Source organism: Talpa occidentalis, unplaced genomic scaffold (assembly GCF_014898055.3).
Source record: "Talpa occidentalis isolate TD23 unplaced genomic scaffold, MPIMG_talOcc4v2.1 talOcc4.12, whole genome shotgun sequence".
NCBI classification, from domain to species: domain Eukaryota; kingdom Metazoa; phylum Chordata; class Mammalia; order Eulipotyphla; family Talpidae; genus Talpa; species Talpa occidentalis.
Window position 1 is genome coordinate 97246443 of NW_023601212.1, and position 9934 is coordinate 97256376.

Genomic DNA, 9934 nt, shown 5'->3' on the forward strand with positions numbered 1-9934 from the left:
ATGTTACTTTCTTCTTCATAGGTTCAAATATGACTCCTCCTGGCCCATCAACCCATAACTAAAATTTAAGTCCTATTCTCCCAAATATACTCAGTATGTAAAAGGGAACAGGCACAGGATACCTATAATACATGATCCTGTTTGGAAAATAGGTGAGCAGAATGTGAATCAATGCCCAGTAGTCAAAAGTTCACTGTTGGTCACAGACACCAAGATGTCCCTTCCCTTGGCCATGCAAAATAGTCAGAGATCCCATCTGCCTCTACTTCCTTTTCTTCCCAAACACAAGCATTTGTTATCACACAAATTTTGACTGTCAGGGATGTAGTACTACTTAGCTAGGTGATTCTGCATTGGGGGGACTTGATCTCTGAGTCTAAGAATTCCTGTCTCCTGGTTCCTCAAATCTCTTCTCTTGAGGCAATAACTTTAATTCCTCATACTCCACACAATGGTCCCAAGCTCATCCCTTGGCCTGGTGAAGAATGTAAGAGATCAGACATATCTTTTTCTGTAATCCCATACAGTTTCTCTTCCACTCAACATTTTGCCTCCATGCTTCTGATCCTTAGTTTAGAACAGAGCTTAGCAAACTACTGGCTTGTGGTCAAAGACATGCTTACTTTTATGGCCCTTGAACCAAGAATGCTGTTCCATTTTTAAAGAGTTATTAAAAAATGCAAACAAGAACATCTAACAAAGACTGTATGTGTCCTATAACATCTAAACTAATTACTATCTGACCATTTACAGAGCGAGTGCCAGCCCTTGGCTTAGAATCTGACTTGCCTGTCCCTGCAAATCTCTATTCTATTGGATTCCCCATCAAATTGGACAGCAGGTGTCAGGCAGAGTCTCAGTAAAGCCATATGTTCTATTTTTTTTTGCCATTAGATGGCCCATCTTTGGCCCAAGATTGACTTTTTCTTGTAGAAGCTTACTGAACCCTCCAAGAAACTATACATCACAATACCCTGATGTGGTTCTACCAATTTCCCTGATCCTATGACAGTCACAGGTTCATGATTGATGTAAAATAGGTTACAGTGAAAACCTCGAGGGCTGTGTCTCAAGGCTACATGTGACCTCCTAGGACACCTGGGCAGTCACAGCGAAAAGCAGTCTGAGAAACTCTACATTTTCCCACGGGCCCTATGCAAACTTACTAAATTTCCAACGTCATGACCCAGAACCTTTCAGGTGATTCTGATGATCACAACAGTGGTCAACCCATCCTTTTATGGGCCCAGACTGGAATGAATAAGTTGCACAGGTTATATTCATTTTAAACTAGGCTGTAAACACTGGAACTAGAAGTATTTTATATAGAGACATGTATATGAGTCTCTCCTCCCTTTAAAAAACTTATCCTCCAAACTTATGTCTCCAAAACTTACTGGCTTTTAAGGCATTTGTTTTATAGACATCACAAGGCCAAGTGGCATAAAGTGAAAGATCAGGAAATACTACTGTCCTCTAGTGGTGCCGTGTAGTCACAACAACAACAGAGCTTTAGGGAAGATCCTTCACAGCCAATTCAGCCAAATTCAACAGTCCATAAAAATTAGTGTGTTATTCCTCAGCACTTGAGAGTTAAATCTATTATTTTCAGAACGTTCTGTACCAGTTTTCATTTGACTCCATTTATTAATTTTTAGCCTTGTGATTTTTGTACTCTTGCTTTCAGTTAGTAGAACATTCTGCTAATCGAGTTTGACTGTATTGAGACAGATTATCAGTTTGCAGCGGGATGTCAGTGTCGAATTTACTATGGGGACTTGCAGTCCAAAAGCACTCTGAGGTCATTGTAAAAGTACTTTGACATCATTATGAAAAGTCCTTGTGGATGTTTTCTTTCAAAATTTGTCCTTGTCTGGGCTCCATGCTGCACACACAGTTTCTCAGGGTTAGCGCTATTGATGTTTGGGGCCAGAAAATTCTTGGAAGGGGACTGTCCTGTGGGACAGATATTTAGCAGATTCCTGGTCTCCTGGTCTTCATTCCACCCCTCCTGCATGATGACAACCCCAAAAGTCTCCAGATATTAGCAAGTGACCCTGAGGGAAGGGATGCAAATGCTCCTGTGGGTAATCCCCAGGGAAAGGGGAGATTCCACCCAAGGGAGGGTGAAGTTGGGTGGGGAGGGAAGTTGTACAGGAGACAGGGAGAAGGGAGGAAGGAGATAAAGAACACGTGGAGGAGGCACGTGGAGCAGAGGCCTGTGAAGAAGTCCTGTTTGCTTCTTGGCCTTGGTCTGGTACCAGGGACTTGGGGAACATGGCATGGAAGGAGACACTTGAAAGAGACAGACGTGGGTGAGAGATCAATGGGGGGGCTGACCACGGCTGACTTTATCTTGACTTGTTTTTTTTAAAAATATTTATTTATGCATACAAGACCTGGGGTGCAGGCCAGAGGTGTGGGAGGTGAGAGGATTCACCAGAGAGACTGGGGAGCAGAACAGGTGGATCCACTGAAATGCACTGCTGAGGGGAGCAGCGGGGAGACAGGAGAGGTCTGCTGCGCCACGTGGGTAGCTCCCTGCCCGGGGATTGAACTCATGCTGCAGAGGCTGCGGATGGCTTGATAGCGCGGTCTTTAACCCCTGCGCCACCAGGGATTTTCCTCTTTTCCTTCCAGACTTGCCTGGCCCCTTCTGCCCCTTTCCTGTGGGTCCCCACCAGAAGGTGCCTTAGACCTGTGGCAAGATGTTGGGCCTCCGTGGCCCTGCTTTGGGCCAACCTTGTTTGGCTGGGCATTTGTCCATGAGGGGATGGGGCAGCTTGGGTGTTTGATGCGGATAGTTTATCTATTCCTTCCCTTCTCTCTATTGCATACTAACTGTATTAAAGCTCCTTCCCACTGAAGGATTTCTGCACTAGAGTATGCTTTGTCTAGATGTGGCGGATAACTTAACTCATTTAGAGCAGGCAGCCTTGGGGGCCCTGGGGTGCCCCTCACTCTGCCCTGTAACACCCCAGTTGTGACCCATTGGGGTTTAATGTTCTGCTGTCATGGTTAACGTATTGGAAACTACAGTTTTTGGCAGCCCAGGGAGAGGACTGCACAGAGGCTATTGGCAACTGCCGGTGAAGCCCTGGCCCAAAGCAGCTCCACCCCGGGAGAGGCAAAGGCCGCAGCGGACAGGCAGCCTGGCGGGCCGTCGTCCTTGGCACCTCTCCGACACGGGGGAGAACAGCACAGGACGTCCTGGGTCCCGAAGCTTAGTGAGCGCATCGGCGCAGTGTTCGCCGTCGGCGAGAACAAACAGGTCAAAGGGACCAGGAAGAGCTTCGTGGTGTTTGTCGGACAACAGTGTCGTGTCACCTTGGATACCTGAGAGGGGAGAGAGGTGAGCCTTGACCTGGGCCTGGGTGCTCGTAGCTAACAATTTGTTTTTCTCTTTGGCTAAGAGCAGAACCCGTCTCTCCCCGTTTTCCCGAAGTCTCCTTTTCCTCCTGACCATCCTCTGCCATCCCGTGGCAGCCTGGGGTGGGTGGGATTCTGTCCTGAAAAAAGGACACAGAACGTGCCCCCCAGACCTTTTCCAAATAAAGTGTGAGCTCTGGGTCTGGGTCACTTCTCAGAGGGCCCAGGAGACAGGCCGTGCCAGGGCGGAGCGGCCCCTACCCTAGCTGGCCCCCTGCCTGCTAACCTAGTGACCTCAGGCAAAGCGCTGGATTTCTCTGGGCTCCTGTGCCCGGGAGATCCCTGGTGGCAACCGCGGGGGTCATACAGGCCGCGTTCAGGGAGGGCTCGTAATCTCTATTGTCAAGTCCGAGGGCGGTGGCTCCTACCTGGCTAGTGGTAGATTCAAGGCTCGAAATTAGATTTCCTGCCTCCAGATCCTGGATTCTCAACCTTGCCACCCACCAGAACCGCTGGTGAAGCTGCTTGAAGACTGAATGCAGGTAAGTGAGGTATCAGGCTGTTCTGCCCTCCCGCCATTAGGATTGTCCATGGATCTGTGGTCCTGAATGCACGCCTGATGGCGGGCACCCGGAGTGGGGTGTGGGCATGTGTAAGTGGGGACACCTGGGCTGAGAGGCGGCTTATAAGGGCGGCGTCATGGAGACACCAGCAGAGCAAAAAGAACAGCGGAACAGCAGAGCGAAAGAGCACGAAATGGAACGGTCAGCAGAGAAGCAAGGCCACGAGAGAAGGCCCGAGAGCCCAGGAAAGAGTAAAGACTCGCCGGGGGCTGAGAGGCCAGCCAGGCTCCCAGCCCCCCGGCCCCTCTATCCTGCCGTGTACCTGGTTATCCCAATAAAAGCCTGAAAAAGCCACCGAGGGCTCCTAGGACTCTGTCCTCCTTCACCTGTCTTTTTAGGGTCATAGGGATCCTGCACTGTGCCCTTCCAGCCCTTACACTGAATCCCACAGAGGTGGTGATCGATTATTCTGGGAGAGAGCCTGGCATGGGGGTTGTTAAAGTTCTCCAGGCCACTGGAACATGCGTCCTGGGTGGAGAACCCATCTCCTCTCCAGGTTATAACTCAGGTGCAATCAAAGACTACCAGGGCCAAGAGTATTCTACTTAGGCCTGGCTTATTTGACTTAGTGTAGACCCTAAGCGAGTCTTTGGCAAGAGGTTGAATTCATGGGAGGGGCCCTGAAACCTCTCTCTGTTGGGACCTCCCCCAGGAAACCCTGCCCACATGGTCAGGGTGGTCAGCGGCTCTGCCTCCCTGAGCCTGGGTGGGTTGACACAGTTCCCAGAGTGTCTAGCAAAGGACAGATAATTAAGCCTCCACTCATGCGTCTCCACCTGGCTCACCTTATTTCGGGCAAAGGAGGCCGAGAGCAGTGGGCAAGACAGGCCAAAGGCAGAGACTTGGAAGATTTCATCAGCAGCCTAACCGGTTTCAGATTTAACCTGGACTTCTGGCTCACGGTACGTGAAAAGTCCTTATAATTTGCTGGCGGGAGAAAGACAGCTTCTTAAAGTGTGATTGGCAGATGCTTGGCCTTGGGGTTCCCTAGGGAACATGTTGAGAATACAGTTTCCTGGGCTGTGCCCCAGACCTGTTGACCCTCAAGGGGTTGCAAGGAACCATTGTAAGGAGCTCTCTGGGGACTTGGATCGGAAGGTGTTGGAGGATGGCCATTGGGAACATCTCAAGGATAAACTTGGCTGGTCAGTCCAGTTTAGGAGGTGGTCATGGCCCACCCATGAACCACCTTTCTTCTCTGTTGGTTCTTTGTCTCACTGAGCAAGATAAAAATAGTATATATCAGAAGTGGTTTGAAAATGCAAAGATACAGCCAAAAATGATTAAGAGAGGAAATTTCGCCTCCTGCTCATGGTCCATAGATCTTCAAAATACCTATTAATCATGGTGATATGGATATTTATTGCTTGGGTGTGGGACTCTCTAATATGCAGCCTCCTTTATTTTGGTAATGACACCCCAAATTCCTTTTGAGGGCAATCTGATGGGCCCATCAATCAATACATTTGAGGCACAGGACCCGTACTGGACCCACACATACGGGTTGACAGACCATCTCTCCCGAGACCCTCTCCCAGTCTCCCTGAGGATGCAAACCCACTTGCGTTTATTCCCTCCAGCACTTGCATCTTATTACACCCACATTGGGTGGGCCCCAGCCCTTCGATGACCTCTTTCCCCCTTTCTGAACCTTCTCTGGTTTAGTCTGCCATTCTGTGGACCACCCTGTGTCCCTCCCATAAACCCCTGCTGCTTAACTTCTGGGCCTTTCCACAACTCTGAAGGCTCTTTCTCCTGATGTAGCATGTCTGCTTCCTGCTGTGCTGTTCTGGAACACTGCGTCTTCTTTTTATTTATCATCAGGAGAAAAGAGCTGACGTGGGGATGATAAGGCGTCATTTCCAGGTTCTTCATTTTGCTACATTCAACTTTGTCCACCAGAAAAGTTTTACATTTTTATCAGAAACAACAGAGGAAGATGCTTCCATAGCCCTTTTCCATTTGCACTGAAGTTGCAGCTTAAACTAATTGCTCTAAATCTACAGCATTATTCTAATTTGATGAAAGGGTGGAAGAAGTAAGGAGGAGGGAAACTTTTGCCTGATGATAAAACCCACCTGGAAAAACTTTTGTTTTTAAGTAGAACTGAAGTTCTGGATTCAATCAGGGAAGAGCTTTTCCTGGTAGGTTTAGAAAAGTCGACTACTTTAATTTCAGTTACAACTTGTCGATCAAGTTAAGGATCAAAACAAACAGATCAACGTGGGGAAGCCCCGTATTGACCTAGATATTGGCTAAAAACTGTTACATTAGCACCATAGTTGTCATTTAGTAGCATGGTGATGGTCAATTGGTCTCTCAGCTCGAAAGGATGACAGGTGGGTTTAATTTCAAGTTCAGAAATGTGGGGAAAAGGGCATTACTGCCACCTGGTGGCCATTTTCCCCAACTTGTTCGTTCCGGTATTCCAGGTATGAAATCGGTGATAATCCAGGAGGTGATAAACCTCTTCAGGAGGTTACAGGAGAACAGCCAATGCCCTTAACATTGGACGACCTGAGTATGTACTTTATATATTCAATTACATTTTCTATTATAAGCGGAAACAATTTGCTTTGGTCAGATAAAAGTTCCTCTTTTCTCATTTTTCAAAAAAGTAGCTATTTCCCAAAAAAGAGAAAGTATTCCAGTGATTCCTTTTATGATCAGTCTACAGTCCCTTTGGATATATATATATCTATATATCTATATATATAAAATAAATACATAATATATATAATAAATATATAAATATATATTATATATTATATATAATATATATTATATATAATATATAAAATAAATAAATATATATTATATATATATAATAAATACATCATATATATCTCTATACGACTTAGAAAAAAGTCCTGGACCCTTTTGTTTACTTATAACAAGTTCAGACACAGACCTTCCAAATTTCTATTATTTGCCTCATAAATGATTAGATGAACTGTTTGTCTCCACTCCCCAATCTGGACAGAGCACCTACTAACTCGACTTGGAGAGAGAAGGGTGTGCATATTTTTTCTGCCTTTCTTAGTGGCTGGGGCAGAATAACCTCTTTTTAGCTCCCAGTGTTGTGGGTCCAGCGTGTGGGTTGGGCTCAGCTGGGTTGTTTGCTCCACATGGTTTTAGCTGGAGCATTTGAAACCCACAATCTGCTTCACAGACAGCTTCCTTACCTGGGTGTTCCCTTCCGCCTGCCGCACCCCCTTCTCTCCTTGTGGCATCTTGTTCTCCAGCATCTCTGGACCTGGGTTTCTCATGGCCTTTGACTCAACAATTTCACTTTCATGGATTTATTCTAGTTATATAAGTATATAGACTCATATGCAGTAAGTATGTGCAAGGATATGCATTGCTACATTCTGTATACGGCAGGAGACTGGCAACGAACTTATAGCTACCTCACTAGGGTAGATATAGGTTATCCTGTTTAAAAAACTTACATTATAGGCACATAATAAAAATAATGCAGCTATTAAAAGAATGAGGCAGATATCTATGCACCTATATTAATCTCTAAGACATACAAATAAGTGAGACAAATAAGATACAAAGTAAGGATGAGAATAAGAGAAATTTCCACCCCAAATGAGCCTCCAGCCCAAATCCCAAACCGTGAATATTAAGACACCCAAAAAAATCAATAGTTGGAAGATGAATTCATGCTGGTTAAAATGGAAATAATAGGGCTGTTCAAAAAACTTTAAAGTGTGTACATTCAATCTCCTCAAAGAGAAAACTAGAAGAATAATATTCAAAACCAAAACTGGATGATGAAATAAGAACAGGCAGAAATGAAACATGAACATGTGCGTATAAAAAAGAACCATTTATATATTAGTTCTGACTAGTCTAGCCATCAAAATAAACAATTCAATGGATGGGGTTAGTTACAGATTTAACAGAGTTGAAATTCAATTAGTTAAGGGCCTCCCCGGTGGCGCAGCGGTTGAGCGCTGGGTTGCGAAGCTGCCCGCGGCCTCTGCGGCGCCGGTTCGATCCCTGGCTGCTCCCCGGCCACCGGAGGAGGGTCCCACATGGCGCGCAGACCTCTCCTGCCGCCCGCTGCTCCCCTCAGCAGTGTACTTCGGTCCTTCTGCCTGCTCTGCTCCCCGCTCTGGCTCTGGTGAATTCTCTCACCCTCCCGCACTTCTGACTGTACCCAGTGCATGTATAAACAAAACAAACAAATATAATAAATAAATTAAAAAAATGCCTCTATAAAAAAAAAAGAAATTCAATTAGTTAATGTGAAAAGATATCATCAAGGAATTTACTAAAAATAAACCCAGCGAGAAAGAGACTGAGAAATGAGATATAAATAGATAAATTGATAGATAGGTAGATGATTGATATGCAAGAGTTGAAAATTATTAAAGGTGAGTGATGGATATGACAATATTGAACTTTACTTAAACCCTTTGCTTCTGCAAAATAGGAATGGTTGAGAAATCGCCCTACCTTTCTGCGTTCCAGGAAATGACTTATTGCAAAAAGCCACCCTTCCCATATGACTTAGAAAAAAGTCCTGGACCCTTTTGTTTACTTATAACAGGTTCAGACACAGACCTTCCAAATTTCTATTATTTGCCTCATAAATGATTAGGTGAACTGTTTGTCTCTACTCCCCAATCTAGACAGAGCACCTACTAACTTGACTTGACCAAACTTGAATCAGCCATCTCCCACAGGCCCCTGAACTTTGGCCCACACTTGAACTTGAGCAAACACTGGAATGTGGAATATCCCTCTTCCTCCCCCTTACATCTTCTCTTCAGTTGCTTTATCAACCCACCCCTCCCTGCCCAGCTACTTTTTTGTTTTCTCGCTCCGAGTTCACAGATGACACAGCTTTGTTCTCACCACCATAAGCCTTTCTAAATAGAAGACCAGATTTTGTTTTTTATTTGACAGATACATAGGCTTTTTATTATATTAATCTTTCTACCTTTGTATTTGAAATTTTCCATAACAGAACATTTTGAAGCAATATATGTTGACATTTAAGGGAAGTCACTAAAAGAACAGGAAGACAATCAGATTGCTGTCAATCAGAAGGGAGAAAATAAAGATTTCACCAGAAGGCAGGGAAGGAGAAAATAAGCAATGAAAAGGGAAATTAAATGGAAAAAAACCAATATGGTATAGAGGGGACCCCCAAACTAGCACACTTTGAAGGGGTCTGGCTAGCTCTGCACACAAAGGCAAAAGCAACTCTGTAAGGGTGAAAGAAGTTAATAGAATTCATGTGCATGGAGAGACAGGGCGAGTCTGAATAAAACACCCCACATTATCCATTCCCTGTGGGTAATGTCAAACAGAGCCAGCCAGAAGCAAGGCTGCTGAGGGCCACGAACTGGCCATGAATCGAAGGCACTTTCTGGCAGGAAACCATAGGAAAGGGGTCCTAACGCAGGTCCCAGAAAGCTGGGAAAAAAGACATGGACCTCAAGGCAATGGCGGCCATTGTCAGTCTCCCCACGGTCTCTCACCTCGTATTTTTTCCAAGTGTCTCTACATGCCTCTCCTCCACGTGTCTCCTTCAAGGCACTATCAGGGTGCAAGCTGAGCAGCTGGGACAAGAGCTCTCTTCCCTTGTTTCTTCGTCAGAGCCCCCCTGCCTTGCACATTATGTAGCTGAACATTCAGTGCTGCAACTCGTTAAATGGGGCAGGGAACATCGTACCTCCCCTTTTCGTAGAGACGACTCTGTAACACAACCCCTATAAATGTAGACACTCCCTATTAGGGCATATCATATTGGAATGAAATAAACTGTGGAACAGGCCATGAGAACAAATCTCTGCAAAACCTCTAGATCCTTCCAATTCTGTTTTACCATTTTTAAAGATCTTAATTATTTGCATATCGTCTGACTAAATCCTCTAGTTGACTGGGATAAGACTCAATAATAGTAAGACAAGGAGTTTATT